Below are 20,809 nucleotides of genomic sequence, written 5' to 3'. Positions count from 1 at the left end.
TGGAGGTCTGACAATATTTGACTTCAAGACTTCCTATAAAGCTATGGCAATCAAGACAAAGTGGTGTTGGAAAATGAATGTCCAGTAAATCAATGAAACAAAATAAAGATCTCAGAAACAGACCATAAATGTCATCAACTGATCTTAGGTAAAGAAACAAAAGCAATGTAATTAAGTAAAGATAATATTTTCAACAAATGGAGCTGGAATATTTGGTCATCCATGTGCATAAAAATAAATTTAGATATAGGCTTTAAGCTCTTACCAAAAAAATGCACTCAAAATGAATTATAGACCTAAATGTAAAGAGCAAGCTTAGTAAAACTCCTAGAAGATAACAGAAGAAAATCTAGGTGACTGACAGTATGGCTATGAATTTTTAGATTAACACCAAAAGCATGATCCTTGAAAGAAATCATTGATAGGCTGGACTTTATTTAAAAACTTCTGCTCTGCTGAAGAACCTGTCAAAAAAATAAGCCACAGATTTGGAGTAAATAGTTGCAAAAGATCTATCTGATAAAGGACTTTATCCAAAATAGACAAAGAGCTCTTAAAATTCAACAATAAGAAAGTAAACACTGTGATTTAAAAATGGGCAAAACACTTGAACAGGTGCCACATCAAAGGAGATCAACAGATGGCAAGTGAGCAATTGAGAAGATGCTCCGCATCATATCCCATTAAGGAACTGTAAGTTAAAACAACAGCGAGATGCCATAAGATGCCTATCAGAATCACCAAAATTCTAAACACTGGCAACATCAGGTGCTGGGGAGGATGTAGAATAACAAGAACTCTCATTCACTGCTGGTGGGAATGAAAATGGTACAGCTGATGGTTTGGCAGTTTTTACAAAACTATACACTCTTGCCATATGATACAGTAATCCCTTTACTGTGTACTTGAATGAGTTGAAAACTTATGTCCATACAGAAACCTGCACATTGATGATTACAGCAGCTTTTTAAAGAATTGCCAAATCTTAGAAGCAACTGAGATATCTTTTAGGAGGTAAGGGGATAAACATATTGTGGTACATCCAGATGATGAAATATTATTCAGTGATGCAAAGAAATTATCCATAAAGAGGAAACCTAAATGCATAATACCAAGTGAAGGAAGCCAATCTGATAAGGCTGCACACTGTATGATTCCAAGTATGACAACCTGGAAAAGGCAAAACTATGGAAGCAGTAAAAGAGTCAGTGATTGCCAGGGTTTAGTGAGGAAGGCGGCATGAATAGTCAGATCACAGGGGAGTTTCAGGGCGGTGGAACTGTTCTGTATGATATTGTAATAGTAGGTACATATCGCTGCCCATTTATCAGAATCCATAGCATGTACAACACCAAGAGTGAACCCTAGTGTAAACCATGTGTAAACCATGGACTCTGGGTGATGATGATGTGTCAGTGTAGGTTCATCAGTTGTAACAAATGCACCACTCTGGTGGGGGATGTTGATAATGGAGGTTGGGCATGTTGGGGGAGGGGTAGAGGCTAGATGAGAATTCTCTGTACTTTCTTCTCAGTGTTGCTGTGGGACTAAAACTACTTTTTTTAAAAAATAAAATCCATATAGACAGGTCATGGTGGCTCACGCCTGTAATCCCAGAACTTTGGGAGACTGAGGTGTGTGGATCTCTTGAGGCCAGGAGTTTGAGACCAGACAGGTAAAATTGGGAGACTCCATCTCTACAAAAACAAAAATCTAGCTAGGCGTGGCAGGGTGCATGTGTAGTGCTAGCTATTCAGGAGGCTAAGTGGAGACGCCAGGAGGTTGAGACTGCAGTGAGCTATGACTGTGCCACTACACTCCAGCCTGGGCAACAGAGTGAGATCTTATTAGAAAGAAAGGAAGAAAAGGAGAGAAAGGAGGGAAGGAGGAGAATGAGGGAGGGAAGGAAGACAGGCAAGCAGGCAGGCAGGCAGGATTGGTATATAAAGAAGTAAATCAGATAACTTTTACTGGAAATCTAACAGAACAAATGTCTACACAGATATATATGTAAATGATCATAGTCACTTCATTCATCATAGCCCAAAATTGGGGGGAAAATTGATCTTTTGTCCTAAGCCCAGCTTGGTCAGGGAGACCCTAACCCAGTGGCACTGGAGGAATTTAAGTCATACTCACAGAAATACAGCAGTGTGAAGTGGGAAATCAGGGGTCTCACAGCGTTCAGAGCCGAGAGCCCAGAACAGAGATTTACCCATGTATTTATTAAGAGCAAGGCAGTCATTATCATTGTTTCTATAGATATTTGATTAACTAAAAGTATCCCTTATGGGAAATGAAGGGATGGGCTGAAATAAAGGGGTGGGTCTGACTAATTATCTTCAGCAGGAACATGCTCTTAAGGCACAGATCGCTCATCCTATTGTTTGTAGTTTAAGAACACCTTTAAGCGGTTTTCCGCCCTGGGTGGGCCAGGTGTTCCTTGCCCTCATTCTGGTAAATCCACAACTTTCCAGCTTGGGCGTTATGACCATCATGAACATGCCACAGTGCTGCAGAGATTTTGTTTATGGCCAGTTTTGAGGCCAGTTTATGGACAGATTTTGGGGGGCCTGTAACCAACGTGTCCCTCTTCTTTGATTTGCAAATCGATAAAAGCAAAGTCAGCTTTGTCATGGTGAGCTACTTCTCGCAGGAGTCAGGATCCACATCTGCAAACTATACAAAGACAAACAACATAGATTAAAAGCATAATCATCATTGAAATTACAGAGCTTCCAAGTGTTTTTATCAATTTTAATGTGTTACTAGCTGCTAATCTGTCTGTGGCTCCTTTAAGCACTCCAGTTCTTGGCATTAAGGTCAGATATGCCTGGGATGCTTTAAATATTTATTCTTTCATTTTGCAATATCCAAAGACAAGTTTGTAGAGTATCCTTCTAGATACTTTTTTATTCTTTCCCAAATTTTGATCTTATTAAGAGCTATCAACAGTTTCCTCAAATCCTTGTGTTTAGCTCCTACAGCAGGCCATATCACTTGAGGTTGCAGTGCCACTATACTGCCATGTTTCCAGATAAAAGAACTTTTGCTGTACTTCTTATCATTTCTACCAACTGATCATTTTCTTCAGATCATCTGAACATAGCGTGGAGTGGCACAGACAAAGAGGGGCAATTCAAGCTAAACATCCTCTTAGGGGACCAATGGAATCATTGTGCAGCACCTCTGCCTGTTCTGCAATGCAATCTTCCTAAACAAGTAAGTTCATTATTTCTGGCCAGGTTCAATTTTGTTTACAAATAGATTTTGAGGGTGGTATGCCTCAATTATAGGAGCAGATTTATTATGCTAAATACTGAAATAAGAAAGCATGTGTAACTGCATTATATGGTGATTACATCTAGGCATTATTGCCAGCCAAGGTTGATAAATATGCCCAATACGTGTAATTGTTCTCTGTGTCAGCCCTTGTTGAAGGAATACTCATGGCAATGGTGATCGTTGCTATCATAGCTACCATTAAATTACTCACTGTGACTGACTGTCCTGCTTTCCTCAGGTTTTCTTCTGCCATCTGTGACACCTTCTTAATCTGTCCCCAGGTGGGTGGCTGTGTTCAACGGGTGTTGCTTGTGACAGTCAGGGTCCTCCTCAGCCTCAACATGGCTGCAAACGGGGGGTCCTCGGGATCCTCCCAGAATTCCATCTTCCTTGGCATCTGGCTCATGGTAAGGTTTCAGGTGTCTTAAAGGTGTCCAAATTGGCTGTTGATTTTGACCTGGAGAAATAAGCATAACCTCTACCCCAAGTTATTATTTTACCTATTTCCCAACTTCTTGTTATTGGATCTCTCCACCAAATCAATTGTTCTGCTTCTGTCTTTGCAGTTGGTTTCTGTAGATGCTCTTCAGCTGCTGATAACATCTGGACTTTGGACAGGCTCAAAAAATTTAAAGTTAATGCTAGATTCAATTGCATCTGTGAGGTTCCATATTCTCTATTTCCCCCTTTCTGCTTCTGCAACTGCTGTTTTTGGGAAAGATTCATTCTTTTCACTATGGCTTGTCCTTGAGATTTGTATGGGATACCAGTAATGTGTTTAATATTCCACATAGAGAAAAATGTAGCTAAAGCTTGGCTAGTATAGCCTGGGGCATTGTCTGTTTTAATAGAAGCTGGAATGCCTGTCACCACAAAACATTGCAAAAGGTGACGTTTAATACAGGCAGAAGACTCTCCTGATTGGCATGTAGCCCAGACAAAGTGAGAAAAGGTGTCCACACATACATGTACATAAGCTAGTCTCCCAAATGAGGGAACATGTGTGACATCCGTTTGCCAAAGAGAGTTAGGTTCCAATCCTTGAGGATTAACTCCTACTGTAAAAGATGAGGAATGTACCATTTGGCAAGTTGGGCATCGTTGCATAATAGCTTTAGCCTCTTTCCAGGTATTGCTGTATCTGCATTTGAGACCAGCGGTATTAACATGGGTTAAACTGTGAGTGTGTCTAGCATTATATATTGGATTAGCAACTAGGTGATCAGCCATTTGATTCCCTTCAGTCAAAGGTCCTGGAAGAGGTGTATGAGCCCTAATACGAGTGATGTAAAAAGGGTGCATTCTACTCCTAACTGCTGTTTATAATAGGGTAAATAAAGTCATCAGTTGTTTATCTCTATGAAATTGTAACTTAGCATTTTCAATTAACTGTGTGGAATTAACCATGTATGAAGAATCAGAAATCACATTAATAGGCATATCAAAATCAGTCAATGCCTCAATTACTGCTACAAGCTCCTCTTTTTGAGCTGAAGTACAGGATGTCTGAAAAACTTTACCTTTTGATCCAGAATAAGAAGCTTTACCATTACTAGACCCATCTGTAAAACAATAAAAACACTTAGCAAGCTGCAGGTTGTTTACCACAGGAATTGTAAATGTAACCCATTTACAGTCTCATTCAGCTAGAGGGATAAGTAAAGAAACAGTCTTTTAAATCTATGACTATTAAAGGCCAGTTTTTTTGGAATTATAGCAGGAGAAGGCAGTCCTGGATGTAATGCTCCCATAGGTTGTATAACTGAATTGATAGCTCTTAAGTCAGTTAACATTCTCCATTTACCTGATTTTTTCTTAATTACAAAATCTGGAGAATTCCAAGGGGGAAATGTTGGAGCTATGTGCCCATTTTCTAGTTGTTCAGTAACTAATTTCTCTAAAGCCTCCAGTTTCTCTTTACTTAGCAACCATTGTTCTATCCAAATTGGCTCATCTGTTAACCATTTTAAAGGCATAGGTTCTGGAGGCTTAACAATGGCCACCATCAAAAATGATATCCTAAACCTTGGCAGAAACTTTGTCTTTCTGTTTGAAGCAGTTCTTTCAAAACTTGCAATTATTTTCTAGTCCCATACCAAGGACATACCCCATTTCATGCATTGTATGTTGACTTTGAGGGCTATATAATTGTTCTGGAATTAGAACTTGTGCTCTCCATTATTACAATAAATCTCTTCCCCATAAATTTATAGGTACAGAAGTTATAATTTGTTGAATAGTTCTTGGTTGTCCATTAGCCCCTTCACAATGCAAAATATAACTACTTTGATATACTTCATGGGCTTTAGCAACTCCAGCTATGTTAAATTGAGTGGGTTGAATTGGCCACACAGACAGCCAGTGCTGTAGAGAAATGATTGAAATGTCCACTCTTGTATCTACGAAACCTTTAAATTTCTTTCCCTGAATAGTTATTTCACAGGTAGGATGTTTATCAGTAATTTGATTTCCCAATAAGCTGCTTTGCCTTGTTTATTTGTGCTTCCAAATTCTCCTGTTCATTTAATTTCACTTTTCCCCATTCCCACGTACAGCACAATCAGGAGCTGTGCTATGCACTCTCCTGGCTCTGGTTTCCAAGGAAGAGAAGTAGATATAACAATTGAATTACCCCATTATAATCTGAATCAATGACTCCTGTATGTATTTTTACCCCTTTTAAACTCAAACTAGACCTTCCTAAAAGTAATCCTATTGTCCCTGCTGGCAAGGATCCACAGACTCCTGTTGGGACCTTTTGTGGGTGTTCCTCCGGCAGAAGGCTCACAGCTTTTGTGCAGCATATATCTACTGTAGCACTACTGGCTGTGGCGGGGGACAGACATTGTACAGGGATAAGGGAATGGCCTGAGCTGGAAATGCTCCAGTTTAGAACAGGGCCTAGGACAGGTCCCTCATGGCATTTCCCAAAATCAGGTTCCCTTCTTTATCAAACTTAGAGAGACACTGATTAGTCCAGTGTTTTCCTTTTTTGCATTTTGGACATATTTCAGGGTCAGCAGTTTTTTTTCCCCCTCTCTGGTGGCCTGACTCTGATTTTTTTCTACATTCTTTTTTAGTATGACCATGCTTCCCGCAGTTAAAACAAGTTCCAGGAAATGGAATATTTCCTTTTTCCACTTTCAGTCCTGCCATTGCCTGTGCTAGCAGAGTAGCTTTATGCAGATGACCCCTGATACTATCACAGGCCTTGATATAATCAACTAAATGTGTTTTCCCTCTGATAGTTCTCAGAGCACCCTGGCAATTGGGATGGGCATTGTTGAAAGCTAATAACTGCAATACTATATCCTGACTCCTGTAACTGAGCTATAAAATCAATGGGTCCCTGTTTTATAGCACTAAAGGAAGGTGTTCTCCACCTGAAGTGATTTTTTTCCCAAGCTGTAATGCACACTCCTCTAAGTTGTTCTATGGCCTCATCCTGCATGACCACTTGTGTGTCTAAACCAGCCCAGCCACCAACCCCCAAAAGTTGGTCTGCAGTGCTATTAACTTGAAGTTGGGCCTGGGCATTGCGAGCAGCCTGAATGGAAGCTTCATCTGCCCAACAAGTTTTAAATTGTAAGAACTGAGCAGGAGTTACACAAGCTCAAGTAAGAGTGTCCCAGTCAGTAGGAATCATCTGACTGGAAACAGCAACATTCTTTAACAGTTCCATTACAAAAGGAGAACCTGGTCCATACTGATTTATAGCTTGTTTAAAATCTTTGAGTAATTCAAAAGGAAAAGGCTCAAATGTAGCTATAATATTTCCCTATTGATCTGGGGAGTGTATTCTAACAGGGAACTGGTAAGCCTCTAAATCACCCTCTCATCTAGCTTACTGAATTCCTGCCTGAATAGAAGTAAGAGTTGTTGCTCGAGGTGCTGCTCAAACAGTCACTGGGGCAACTACTTTTCACCCAGTGTCCTCTGGAAAAGAAAGATCTGGAGGTTCTTTTTCTTCAAAATAATAAGGACGGGGTGCAGAAGGGTAGGGACGAATCGCTCCCTCCTTTGCCGCTTTAGCTTTAGCTGGCAAATAAACCTGTTCTGTAACCTCTTCTGTTAGTTCACTCTACTCTCCTTCCTCCTCATTATCAGTGTGAAAAAGTTCCAAGGTGGAACAAACCACAGCCACACTTGTCCCATTGTTACCCTGATGCTTCTGAGCTCCCCTTCTTACTCACCATGGGGATTGCTTTAAGAGTACTTGGGTGTCCTCCAGCTAGTTCCACGTTCTCCAACCATTGCTCTTGTGACCCTTCGACCTGGATTTGAGCCCCAATGTATGGGCACCACTTACCAAGACCAGCTTGGCCAGGGACACTCAAACGCAGTGGCATTAGAGGAATTAAAGACACACACACAGAAATATAGAGGTGTGAAATGGGAAATCAGGGGTCTCCCAGTCTTCAGAGCTCAGAGCCCCAAACAGAGATTTACTCACATATTTATTTACAGCAAACCAGTCATTACCATTGTTTCTATAGATATTTGATTAACTAAAAGTATCCCTTATGGGAAACAAAGGGATGGGCCGAAATAAAGGGGTGGGTCTGGCTAGTTATCTGCAGCAGAAACATGACCTTAAGGCACAGATCGCTCATGTTATTGTTTGTGGTTTAAGAACACCTTTAAGCGGTTTTCCGCCCTGGGTGGGCCAGGTGTTCCTTGCCCTCATTCCAGTAAACCCACAACTTTCCAGCATGGGCGGTTATGGCCATCATGAACATGTCACAGTGCTGCAGAAATTTTGTTTATGGTCAATTTTGAGGCCAGTTTATGGCCAGATTTTGGGGGACCTGTTCCCAATGCTTTTGGATTATAGATCCCAAAAAACGGAAGTAAAAAGTGATAAAACACTGACTGTTAGATTCTGAACAGGCAGCACCCTTGGTAGATATCCAGCCTGAAGCAGAATCATTGCTGAGGATCAACTGTGTGTTCCTGGATTCATAGAGATGTGAGGGCTGAATCAGGCTTGAGAAGTGGGGCCTGTCTGGCTATGAAGATGAGCTCTGTTGATGAAAGGCTGCAGCCCCATGCTGGACATGAGGATTTGCTGAATTTGCTGCATGTGGGCAGCTGAGCAGTGGCATTTTATACTTGGGATACACCTTGTGCTCTTCCACATAACACGTGATTTGCTTTCCTATATTTTAATTGTCAGGCCAGCAACTGATGGTTAAAAACCTCACTTTGTCCTTTATCGAACATGTCAAGGGTTGTTTCAGTTTTTCAAGTTTGGATTTATTTTTGGCCTCTTCCTCCTTATTCTTATCCCTCACAGTTCATTTTTTATCAAACACTTCTCGACATTTTCTAGTTCATTCTCTCCCTCCCTCTCAGCCACAGCTACCTCAGGCCTAGCTGAAAGCATCATATTGCTCCCAGTTGCCCTCTGCCTTCCAGTTTATTCTGCAAACAGAATCCGGGATCATGTTGTTCATACTGGTTTTGATCAGGCCCTGCAATCTGATAATTCCAGAGCACATCCTAACTGCCTTTGCAATCCAGTTAAACTTGAACATGTGGCCTCTGTCAATTCTCTCTCTTCTCCTTCTCTCCATTCCTCTTTCCATATCCACAAAATTGATTCAGCTGTCTATGTCACTGCTACTGTTCTGTGATCACATAGATGCAGTCCTGATTGTGCTTTAAACACACCGCCTTTCAAATCCAGGACACAGCAAACACCAGTGCACATACAGGCTGTCTGTATGCTGTGCTCTGATACCATATTTGTCTTTACTTCATTTGTCTTCATGGTGAAATAGAGGTGTAATGGGGCATAGGGGGCAAGGACGCTTCCCAGAAAAGATGAAGTCCAAGCTGACATTCTGTTGTTGTTGCCTCCTGTGAATTTTCCCTGAAGTAAGCTCTGTCTTTGTGGAAGCGTCAGCATAATGGGATATCTGAGCACAATGCTCGTGGACTTTCAGGATTTGATGCTTTGAGGCTACTTGCCAAGGCTACTTTTCCAGCTTCGTTGCACACTCCTCCAGTGTTTTCTCCCCAAGTTTTGAGGTTCAGCTGCACATTGCAACAGTGTTTTCTTTCCAAGTTTTGAGGTTCAGCTGTATTGAAGTGCTTGTCATTTCTTGAGCACTTCATGCTTTCTTACGTCTCTTTTGCATCTCACGTGATGCAGTTGACAATCTTATTTGTTTAGTCTTTTGTGACCCCTCACCCTGCAACCCACCAGCAAGTTAGATGGTGGCATATAGATGTTCTGCAAAAATCCTATCACTGGGTGTTCTCTGGTTTCTTGGTCCTACCCATGCCATTCTCACCTGTTCAGATCTTGATCAAGTACCAGGTTTCAAAATCATCTTTCCCTTTAACTCTAGCCCCAAAATGTCTCCCTTCTCAATTATAGTAGCTGTTGTCTTGACTACACATGTAGCATTTAACCATAGCACTGTTTCCTTGTTTAATGGTGATGTGTGTACACCCTTTCTGGTGGCAGGGACTCTGGCTATATTTTATTTCCCTAAGACACTAGAATAGTGAGGGGTGGGGCTCTTGATAAACTAGATACAAGAAGCTTGTTTTCCTTTCTTTGTGAGGGACATGTTGCTGGTTCCAGGAGCCCCCTTGATTCAGCATCTGATGTCTTAAACACTATCCCTCAGGGGTTCCAGGACTAAAGAACTCACACACTGCATGCTCTACTGCTAATGGTTCCTATTGTCAGTCTGTCTTTATCACTTGTAAGTTAATCTAATACATAAATGGGGAGAATTTCCCATACAAATAATTGTCCTATTTAAAATTGCCCTTGATTGCATTTATCTACAGTTTCACTAGGTCTCTCCAAGACACATGCAGTTTTTTAGAAGTCATGGTGATTTACAAGTAGAAGATTCTGAATTTGATGGGCCAGGGTTTCCTGGAGTTCTAATCCAAGTCCTATTCACTACAGATCAAGCCACTGTACCTGCTTTTCCAGAACAAACACACACCTTACCCAGGGACCTAGAACAAATAACAGACAATTGGGGAAGAGGGCATGACCACTCAGGTAGATTACTTCCTCATTGTCATTTCTATTTTCAGTAGAATGGCTGATTTAACAGGTCTCTATCTCCACTGGGGACTCCTTGGTTGTGCTGATGTTTGCTGTAGTTACCAGGCTAATGGCTCCTTTGTAAGTTATTTTGATTTTCTAATAATTCCTAATGAGGATAATTAAGTAAACAAAGCAAAGGCTAGAGAATAGAATGTGTAAATACAGATACATTTAATGATGCACTGACTGATGATTTCTGTTCATTGGTTGTTAACTGTGAGAATCTACCCCAAAAATGCTTGAGGTGTGAACAGACACAGGGTGATACCACAGTTGCTTTTTCTGAATCTCTCTCTTCTCCTCCCCTCCCTTAACACCCCTTCCACTATCCTTTACTTCTTTCTTTCTCCTTCCCTCCCCACTGGCTCCCTCCTGCCCTCCCTCTACTGCCTGTGGTAGGAGGAGTTAGGTCAGGTCATTACATTGGCAGGGGTTTTAGGGAAAGGGTGGTTATTCTGTATGAATCTAACTAATTAGGCTTCTTGCATGCATGGAGAGTTTTAGGGGGTTGGTGGGTTAGAAAGCAGTGTGACTTGGCAACTGCCAAGGGACTGGGGGAAGAAACCGCTAAGAGGACTGCTGGTCTGTCTGGCAAAGGCAGTAGAGTTGGGAATCAAATATGGCGAGGAGACAGGACAGGTCTGTGATAGACAACCCCCACCAGCAGAAGCACCTGGACTCAGGTGAATGGAGGCTGTTCTTTGGAAGCGATGAAAAGGAACTTTGGCAAAATGAAATGATTTCAAGTTCAAGAACTTCACAGGGGAGTTTGGAAGAAAGCTCCTGTGGAGATCTGGCTTCAATCTACCTCTTCACTGTGGTCAGCACAACTCACCTGCTAATGTGGTGTAATTGTGTGGAGTCAATGATATATATTAGAGTCCAGCTGTGTGTGAAGCAGGAGCTAGGCATTGTGCAGTGGAGTGAGTGTGAGTTTGGGAAAGAATAGAGAAGAGTCGAATCTGAGAAAAGAGCCACTGCAGTGCCTTAGGGCACTTCTACAATCCTCCACGTATAATTTTATCCTTTTAAAATTATCATTTAAATTTTAGACTCAGTGTGTATATGTGCAGGTTTGTTGTAAGGACATATTGCATGATGCGAGGCCTGGGCTTCATTTGAATCTGTCACCCAAGTAGTGAGCTTAGTATTTAATAGAAAGTTCTTCAGCCCTTGCCAATCTCTCTCCCTTCCCTTTCCTGTAGTGCCCAGTGTTTATTGCCCCCATCTTTATGTCTGTGTGTACTTAAGATTTAGCTCCTACTTATAAGTGAAAATATGTGTTATTTGGTTTTCTGTTACTGTGTTAATTTGCTTGGGATAACAGTCTCCAGCTGCATCCACATTGCTGCAAAGGACAGGATTTCATTCTATTTTATGGCTGCATAGTATTCCATGGTGTATATGTATATTTTCTTTATCCAGTCTACCACTGATGGGCACCTGGGTAGATTCCACGTCTCTGCTCTTGTGAATAGGCCTGTGATAAACACATGAGTGCAGGTATCTTTTTGGTAGAAAGATTTATTTTTGCTTGGGTATAAATATAATTTTAAATGCATCTCACAGATTTCATAAATAGTATTTTTGTCATCATTCAGTTTTAAGCATTTATATTTTTATTTCTTATTTGACCCATCAAATATTCTGTTGTGTTTAAAACTTCCTAAATATATATGTTTGTATATATACATTTTAATGTTATACTTTTAATAATGAATTTTATCCTAATTGTGTTCCAGGCAGACAGAAAATGCAATCTGTATGATACCAATTCTTTGACATTTATTGAGACATCATTATGGCTTATTACAGAGTCAACTTTCATAAATGTTTCATGGATGCCCGAAAAGGATGTATATTCTTTATTTATTGAGTGTACTTGTCATGTACATGTACATGAGCTCAAATTTATTAATTTTGTTGTTAATTATGTTGTGGTGTTCTATCTTTTCTGATTTTTTCTTGCTTGATTTATCAAGTTCTAAGAGGTATATTCTGAAAGTTCTCATGTGACAGAGGATTTCTCTACATTCTGATAATTTTTGCTTGACATATTGTGAATGTTATTATACATATAGGAGTTTAGGCTTTTTATATATTTCTGGTGAACTGAAACTTTGGTTAGCATAAAATGACTTTTATCAAATGACTTGCACTCACCTGAGGGTATTCTCCTTAAGGACTCCTGGTTATCTGAAAAATTCCTGACCTACACTTATATTCTTCTTAGAGATTCAAGCATTGCTTCATGTTTTTGGAGAAGCTGTGGCCTATTTAAACATAGATGCCAGGGCTTCAGAGATTAACAGATGTCCTAATGAAAGCTTCAGTCTTCAGACTTTATTCATTTCTCTAAATCCATGCTTGCTTTGTTTGATTTTTCTTTTTCTGTTCCTCCCCACTCCCCTGGCTGACTTCTGATGATTCTATTACTTCTCATGTATTTGAAAAGTTTTAAAAATCATTCCTTGACTATTTGATCCATCATCTATGTGTCCTTTATTGGAGGATTTCTCCATCCAAACATCTATCATGGTATTTTTCCAGGAATGGAAATTTCATTCTCAATTCTTCACACATATATAGTGTGTGTCTCTGTGACTCACCTTAGTTCCTTTACTTTATCCTTTCTATTATTTAAACTACTATTACTAAGGCAATACTTTCTTTTGTATTAGTGATTATAAAGTAATTCATATACATGGTAGAAAATTTGAAAACCAGTTCAAAGTATTGAGGAGAAAAAACTCGTAATAATCAATTAGAATCACATAGCATTTTGGGGGGTCAAGTTTATTAAGATATAATTTGTATACTCAACTTGTATAAAATTTACCTATTTTAACTGTACAAAAAACTTTTGACAAATATTTACTACAGTATAACCAACACAACAATCACAATCTAGAACATTTCAGATACCTCAGAAAGTTATTTTATGCCCTTTTGCAGTTAATTCTCTCCCTGCAACTCCTGACCCCTGAAAACCACTGATATGCCATTGATATAGTTTTGTCTGTTCTAGAATTTTACAAATGTGGAATCATGTAGTATGAGGTCTTGTGTGTTTGTCTTCCTTCACTTACCATAAGGCTTTTGAGAGTCAATGTTGTTGCAGTTATTTAGTAGTCTTGCCTTCGTTTTAAATTCTGAGTAGTATTGCATTGTATGGATATTTTAAAAATTGTTTATCCATTTACATTTGGTAGAAATTTGCATTTTTTTCCAGTATTTGACCATTGTGAGTAAAAAACCTACTGTAAAAATTCATGTATTGTGTAAGTCTTCTTTGGACACAAACCTTTATTTCACTTGGGTAAATACTTAGGCTTGGAATTGCTCAGACATATGGTAAGTTTGTTTTTAACTTTACTTGAAACTGCCAACTTTTTTCCAATGTATTTGCACCATTTTGGATTTCCACCAGCACCAAGACTTGGTATAGCAGTTGTCCCTTGGTATCCACCAGGGATTGGTTCCAAGATCCCTCTGCATTCCAAAATTCATACTTACTCAAATCCTGCAGTAAGCCCTGCAGAACCAGCAGATACAAACATTCAGCCTCCCATATACACAAGTTTTGTATCCCATGACACTGTATTTTTTTTTTTTTTTTTTTTTTTTTTTTTGAGACAGAGTCTCGCTCTGCCGCCCAGGCTGGAGTGCAGTGGCCTGATCTTGGCTCACTGCAAGCTCCGCCTCCCGGGTTCACGCCATTCTCCTGCCTCAGCCTCCCGAGTAGCTGGGACTACAGGCGCCCGCCACCTCGCCCGGCTAGTTTTTTTGTATTTTTTAGTAGAGACGGGGTTTCACTGTGTCAGCCAGGATGGTCTCGATCTCCTGACCTCGTGATCCGCCCGTCTCGGCCTCCCAAAGTGCTGGGATTACAGGCTTGAGCCACCGCTCCCAGCCGACACTGTATTTTTAAGCCATGTTTAGTTGAAAAAAAATCCACATATAAATGGACCTGTGCAATTCAAACCTGTGTTGTTCAAGGGTCATTTTTAAATTTTAGCCATTCTACTGTATGTGTATTTGTGTCTTACTTTAGTTTTTTAATTTCCATTCTCAATGAATAATAATTTAGAGCACTGTTTTCATATGGTTATTTTGCATCTCCATATTATTTTTGATGAAGTATTCACATCTTTTGCCCATTAAAAACCGAGTTGTTTGTCTTCTTAGTATTGAGTTGTGTTTATACATTTGTATAGATTTATATATTTTGTAGGTTATCTCTTTACTTTACCAATAGTGTTTCTTGCAGAGCAAAATATTTTAATTTTGACGAATTCAAATTTACTTTTTTTTCATACTGCATTGCATCCTACTTTAAAAATACATGCTTGATCTGAGATTATTAAGATTTTCTCTTATGTTTTTAGTAGAAATTTTATAGTTTTACCCCTTCTTGTTTAAGTCTATGACCCATTTTGAATAAGTTTTCATGTACGATGTGTGAGGTAAGAGTTAATGTTTCTCTCTGTCTGTCTCTGCATGTGGATATCTAACTCTTCCAGTATAATTTGTTAAAAGTTTTTTTCCCCATTGAAATGTCTTGGCACCTTTGTTGAATAGCAGTTAACCTTATTTATGCGGGTCTAGTTCTGAACTCTACATTCTGTTCTCTTGAATAATAATGATTATGCCAATATCACATTTTCTTATGACAATATGACTTTCTGATGAGTATTAGGTATTGTAAGTCCTTCAACTATCTTCTTTCTTTACAAAATTGATTTGGCTCTTCTAGGTGACATTTGCATTTTCATGTACATTTTCAGATTAGTTTGCCAATTTCTACCAAAAATTTGCCAAAATTTTGATGGGAATAACATTGAATATATAGATGAATTTGGAAAGAATTGCCCTCTTAACAAAATTGAGTATATCTCTCTATTTATATAGATCTTTAATAATTTATCTCAGCAATACATTGTAGCTTTCAGTGTATAGTCTTGCATATCTTTGTTTAACTAGATATTTGTTTCTAACTAGATATTTCATAATTTTATGAAAGATATTACTTTAAAATTTTATTTTCTGATTTTTCATTGCCAGTATTTAAGAATAAAATAATTTTTAGATGTTGACCTTGTATCCCATGACTTTTGTAGAGTCGTTTATTGGTTCTTGTAGGTTTTTGATAAATTATTTGGGTTTGCTAGATAGATCATCAAGTTGTCTCTGAGTAAAGATTGTTTTACTTCTTCCTTTCCAGCACATATGCATTTCAATTCTTTTACTTGCCTTATCACACTGGCCGTTTGTTATAATGTTGTGTAAAAGTGGTGAGAACATTTTTGTCTTGTTCTTTATTTTCAGGGAAGCAAAATCAGTCATTCTATAAGGACTACTAAATAGGATAACTACAACTTTTATATAATGTCATTAAGTTGAGGAAATTCTCTTCTATTTGCAATTAACAGTTTTTTAAATCATGGATGAGTGCTGAATTTTTATAAAATTGTATTTGATTGTATCTATTGACATGATGCAGCCTTTTTTTTTTTTTTTTTTTTTTTTTTTTTTTTTTTTTTTTTTAGTTTGTCAATACACTGAATTAGATTGGTTGCTTTTTGAATGTCAAGTCAATCGTGAATTCCTAATATAAACCCCCGTTGGTCATGATATATATTACCTTTTGTATATTGCTGGACCTGACTTGCTAATAATTTGTTAAGGATTTTGTGTAGATATTCACAAGAGATAGTAGCTTGTGGTGCCTTTTATACAATGTTTGTGTCTGGTTTTGGTATCAGGGCAATGCCGACCTTGTATCAATTAGGATGTGGTTCTGCATCTTCTCTTTTCTAGAAAAGTTGGCGTAGAATTAGTATTTCTTTTTAAATGTTTGTTTGAATTAATTAGTAGGTCCTAGAATTTTCTTTATGGGTAGAATTTTAACTATAAAGTAAATTAATTTTATTTTTGTTTTCTTTTGAGACTACAGAGGTTATGTCTTGTTATCTATTTTTTGAGCGACTTGTCTATAAATACCAAATCATTTATCTATTTTATCAAAAGTGTTGAATTCATAAGCATAAAGCTGTACATAATACTCTTTATTATTATTTTAGTATCTATAGGTTCTGCACTGATGCCTCATTTCTGCTGTTGGTAATTTATGTCTTTTTTCTTTTTGTCATGACTAACCTCTAACTAGGTTAGTCATAAACCTATAACTAGAGCTTTATTAATTTTATTGTCCTTTACAAAGAACCAGATATTTAACTTGCTGGTGTTTTCTATTTTTTTCTGTTTGTTTTAGCTTATTGATTTCTGTTCTTATGTTTACTATTTTCTACTTCTAATTATTCAGTGTTTAATTTTTTCATTTTTTTTTCAAATTTCTTAAGGTAGGAGGTTAGACCATTGATTTTAGATATTTATTGTTTTCTAAAATAAGCGTTAATGCAAAAAAAAAATTTCATCTATGCACTGCTTTAGTTTCATGTCACAAACGTTGACATATTCCAGTTTTCATTCTAATTAACATATTTAAATATTCCTATTGTGATTTCTTTGATTGCATCACTACTCTCTAGTGTTTTGCCTAATTTCCAAATATTTGAGGATTTTCTTGATATTTTCTAGTCTTGATTTCTGATTCCACCACAGTTAGAGAACATACTCTATATTATTTAAATTCCATTTTTTGGAAATTATATGTCTCTCAATGAATGTTTCTCTTTACTATTATGTATTTTTGGCAATAGTTATTGCTCTAAAATTTACATTTTCTGATATTAATATAACCAAATAAGCTTTCTTTTCAGTGTTAGCACAGTATATCATTTTTCATAGTTTCACTTTTAAGCTGTATGTTTTTGTTTGTTCAAAGTGAGTTTCTTCTAGACAATGTTTAGTTGGATTTTGCTTTTTCAAAATGTTTTATTTGCTTTTATTTTAAGTTCCGGGATACATGTGCAGAATGTGCAGGTTTGTTACATAGGTATACATGTGCCATAGTGTTTTGCTACACCTATCAACCCATCATCTAGGCTTTAAGCCCTGCATGCATTAGGTATTTGTCCTAATGTTCTCCCTCCCATTGTCTCCCAACCCCCGACAGTCCCCGGAGTATGTTGTTCCCCTCCCTGTGTCTATGTGTTCTCGTTGTTCAACTCCCACTTATGAGTGAGAACATGTGGTGTTTGGTTTTCTGTTCCTGTGTTAGTTTGGTGAAAATGATGGCTTCCAGCTTCATCCATGTCCCTGCAAAGGATGTGATCTCATTCTTTTTTATGGCTGCATAGTATTCCATGGTGTATATGTGCTACATTTTCCTTATCCAATTAGATTGGATTTTTAAAAATCCCATCTAACAATTCTGACTTTAAATTGGATTATTTTTCTCATTCACTTTTCATTTGATGATTGGATGGTTGGCTTTAAATGTTTACTTGTAGGATTATCTTGAGGGTTGATAACTTCGTGTATTAAGGTATATGGTTATTAGAGCAGTGCCTAAAACATATGAAGTTCTCACTAAACATTTGCTATTATTTAATGACTCTTCCAGGGGCAAGCATGTAGTAAACATCAGAGTCTAAAATAACCTCATCTCCCCTAACTTGAATATATACTTTTTCCTTTATATAAAGGTGATGTGACTATTTAGGTTATGATCATTAGAAACCTTGATGAATTCTTTATTTCCTCCTTGGCTGCTAAGTTCATAATTTCAGTTCAAGCTTCAGTTGTGTTATTCTGAGCTGTCCAGTGACGAGATTCCTTACATACCACCCTATCATACATTTCTGAAATACTTTATATTTTTGTTGTCCTAGGGGCATCAAATATTCTTTTGGATGTCTTTGACACCAAGTTCATTTTCTTCTCTCTCATGATGGTGGAGAAACTTTTCGTATATCACTAGAAATACAACTGTCACACTTCCTGGCAGAAATTAATGTTTGCTGTATGGGTTTGGATATAGGGAAAAAAATGATGACAAATCAGTGTAGTTCTGAGAGTTCTGAGAATCGCTGGACTTTCACGGTACCTTCTTCTCTGTTATTAAAGTAGGGCAAAAAGCCATTCATTATGTTATTTTTGTCTAGGTAGATATTTAACTAGTTAAATTGTAGATTTAACCTTGTTAGGGTCCAAGGATGCTTTCCATGGTGTTCTTGAATTGGACTGGCTTAGAGAGCTAAGTATCTCTGTCACTAAACCTTATCCAAATTGACAAATGAGGTAGTTTTTGAAAAATCCCTGCAAGCAGCACTGGCTTACTTTTTGACTTTGGATATAGTTAGAAACTGGATTTACTTATTTCCCTTTGTTTATATTTATTTATTTATTTATTTATTTTTAGATGGAGTCTCGCTCTGTCACCTAAGCTGGAGTGCAGTGGTGCGATCTCGGTTCACTGCAAGCCTCGCCTCCTGGGTTCATGCCATTCTCCTGCCTCAGCCTCCTGAATAGCTGGGACTACAGGTGCCCGCCACCATGTCCAGCTAATTTTTTGTGTTTTTAGTAGAGACAGCGTTTCACCATGTTAGCCAGGATGGTCTCAATCTCCTGACCTCGTGTTCCACCTGACTCGGCCTCCCAAAGTGCTGGGATTACAGGCATGAGCCACTGCTCCCAGCCTCTCTTGTTTTTAATTAAGAAAAAGGACATCAATATCTTCCATACTGAAGGGAGTGGAAGGCAGGACTAATTATATATATTATCTTTTACTTCCATGATTTTCTCCTTTTGGGAGTTTTTGATTATGGCAAATACTCCTCATTGCTCATTTTTGGTGACAGAGAATATTATCTCTTTATTCTTTAGAAAATAGCAGGAGGGGAAGCCCTCTCTTCTACTTTGAATTAGAGTAGGTGCTTCATTTGTTTGTGAGGAAACGCCCTTGGGGATCTTTTCCTTTCCTCCTTTCCTAGATTAACAATGGTACCAGCACGTGCAAAAAAGGGAGAGTCTCGGCTTATCTTTGTCTGATTCTCCTGTCCTCTCCAGGGAAGTTACATTTTCTCTAAAGGATGAGCTGAAAATTCTCTTGGTTGTTGCCAGTTGAACTTCTGTTGCACTCTAGGAGAGCATTCTCACTCTGTTTAGGTTGTCTAAGTGCAGACATGGATGTGCAGGTTTGCTGGAACCTCCTGAGGATGTGCAATGGTTTTCTTCATGCCCTGGTTCTTTTGGGAGTGGACATTCTCTCCGTCATGCACAGCCTCAGGCACATGGCTTGAGCTATGGCAGCACACAGTACAGCCATCACCCAGGCACACCCCTTCCCTAAGAAGAGGCTCATTGGGTTACACTCGGGTACTGTTGTTATCTGGCTTCTTGTCCATAGGATCAACATAGGATCCTGAGGTAAGTTCAAACCATCAAACCAGGGATGTTACTTACTATTTGAAAACTTGTTTGGAAAGATAATCTTAGGTTGTTCAGTGGTACCAGTCTTTGACAGGCAAATCTCCAGAATACATAGGGTTAATTCTCTCAGGTTCAGGAAGCATGTAATCTCTGTAAGATTCATTAATTTAAAAAAAAGACACGTGCATAGAGAAATAGAACAAAATGGAAACTCTTTATTGGATACCTACTATTGGTTAGGTACCAGGGTTTCCTCATCATTTGTGGACATGTGAGTATAAACAAAACCAGGCTATGTGGCCAGACACTGTGTGACTCACACCTGTAATCCCAGTGCTTTGGGAGGCCAAGGTGCAAGGTGCAAGGATCGCTTGAAACCAGGAGTTTGAGACTAGCCTGAGCAACATAGCGAGACCCTGTCTCTGCACAAAAAAAAAAAAAAGAAAGAAGAAGAAAGAGAAGGAATGAAAGAAGGAAGGAAGGAAGGAAGGAAGGAAGGAAGGAAGGAAGGAAGGAAGGAAGGAAGGAAGGAAGGAAGGAAGGAACAAAGAAAGAGAGAAAGAAAGAAAAGCTAGGAAGCTAGGGTGTGGTGGTGCATGCCTGTAGTCCATACTACTTGGGAACTGAGGCAGGAGGATCGCTTGAGCCCAGGAAATCAAGGCTGCAGTGAACTGTGATTGTGCTGTTACATTCCAGCCTGGGCAACAGAGCAAGACCCTGTCTCTACAAAAACAAAGTAAAACAAGACAACAACAACAAAGACCTGCCTATGTCTTCATGAACTTTGCAGTATAGTGGTAGAAAGTGTGAGGGCTGTTCTGTCATGCTTCTTGGACACTCGGCGGGTTTATGAAACCTCAGTGGGGAGCTCTGAACACCGTCAGGCCTTAGCCTGAATCTCTATAATTTCTGTGTGTGAGTGTTGACTGCTAGGGACAGTTCTGCTGAGCACACTCTAAAGTCGTATGCATGGGCTTACAGTTATAACTCATTTGGAGCTGAGAGGAGAACTTGTTATTTGGTTTCCTGTCTCCTGATCTAGATGTTACATTTTGTCATGGGCATGGAAAGCCCCCAAACTCCCCAAGACAGTACCTGGTTCATTCTGGG

General features: G+C 38.7%; 1 long non-coding RNA gene across 2 annotated transcripts in view; it reads left to right on the top strand.

Annotated features, from left to right (window-relative positions):
* LOC105468306 (uncharacterized) overlaps window positions 1-20,809 on the top strand; it is a 90,761-nt gene that overhangs the window by 40,493 nt on the left and 29,459 nt on the right. Inside the window, exon 1 of one of the 2 annotated variants that reach the window (XR_011608013.1) lies at window positions 3,114-3,222. The exons of the other annotated variant lie outside the window; for it this stretch is intronic. This is a non-coding gene — a long non-coding RNA (uncharacterized lncRNA). Of the gene's footprint in view, window positions 1-3,113; window positions 3,223-20,809 lie in introns of those variants that run through there. 2 annotated transcript variants of the gene reach the window in all.

The sequence above is a fragment of the Macaca nemestrina genome, chromosome 9 (genome assembly GCF_043159975.1).
Source record: "Macaca nemestrina isolate mMacNem1 chromosome 9, mMacNem.hap1, whole genome shotgun sequence".
NCBI classification, from domain to species: Eukaryota; Metazoa; Chordata; class Mammalia; order Primates; family Cercopithecidae; genus Macaca; species Macaca nemestrina.
Note: the sequence above shows the minus strand (reverse complement) of the source record. Positions and strands in the feature narration are given on the sequence as shown.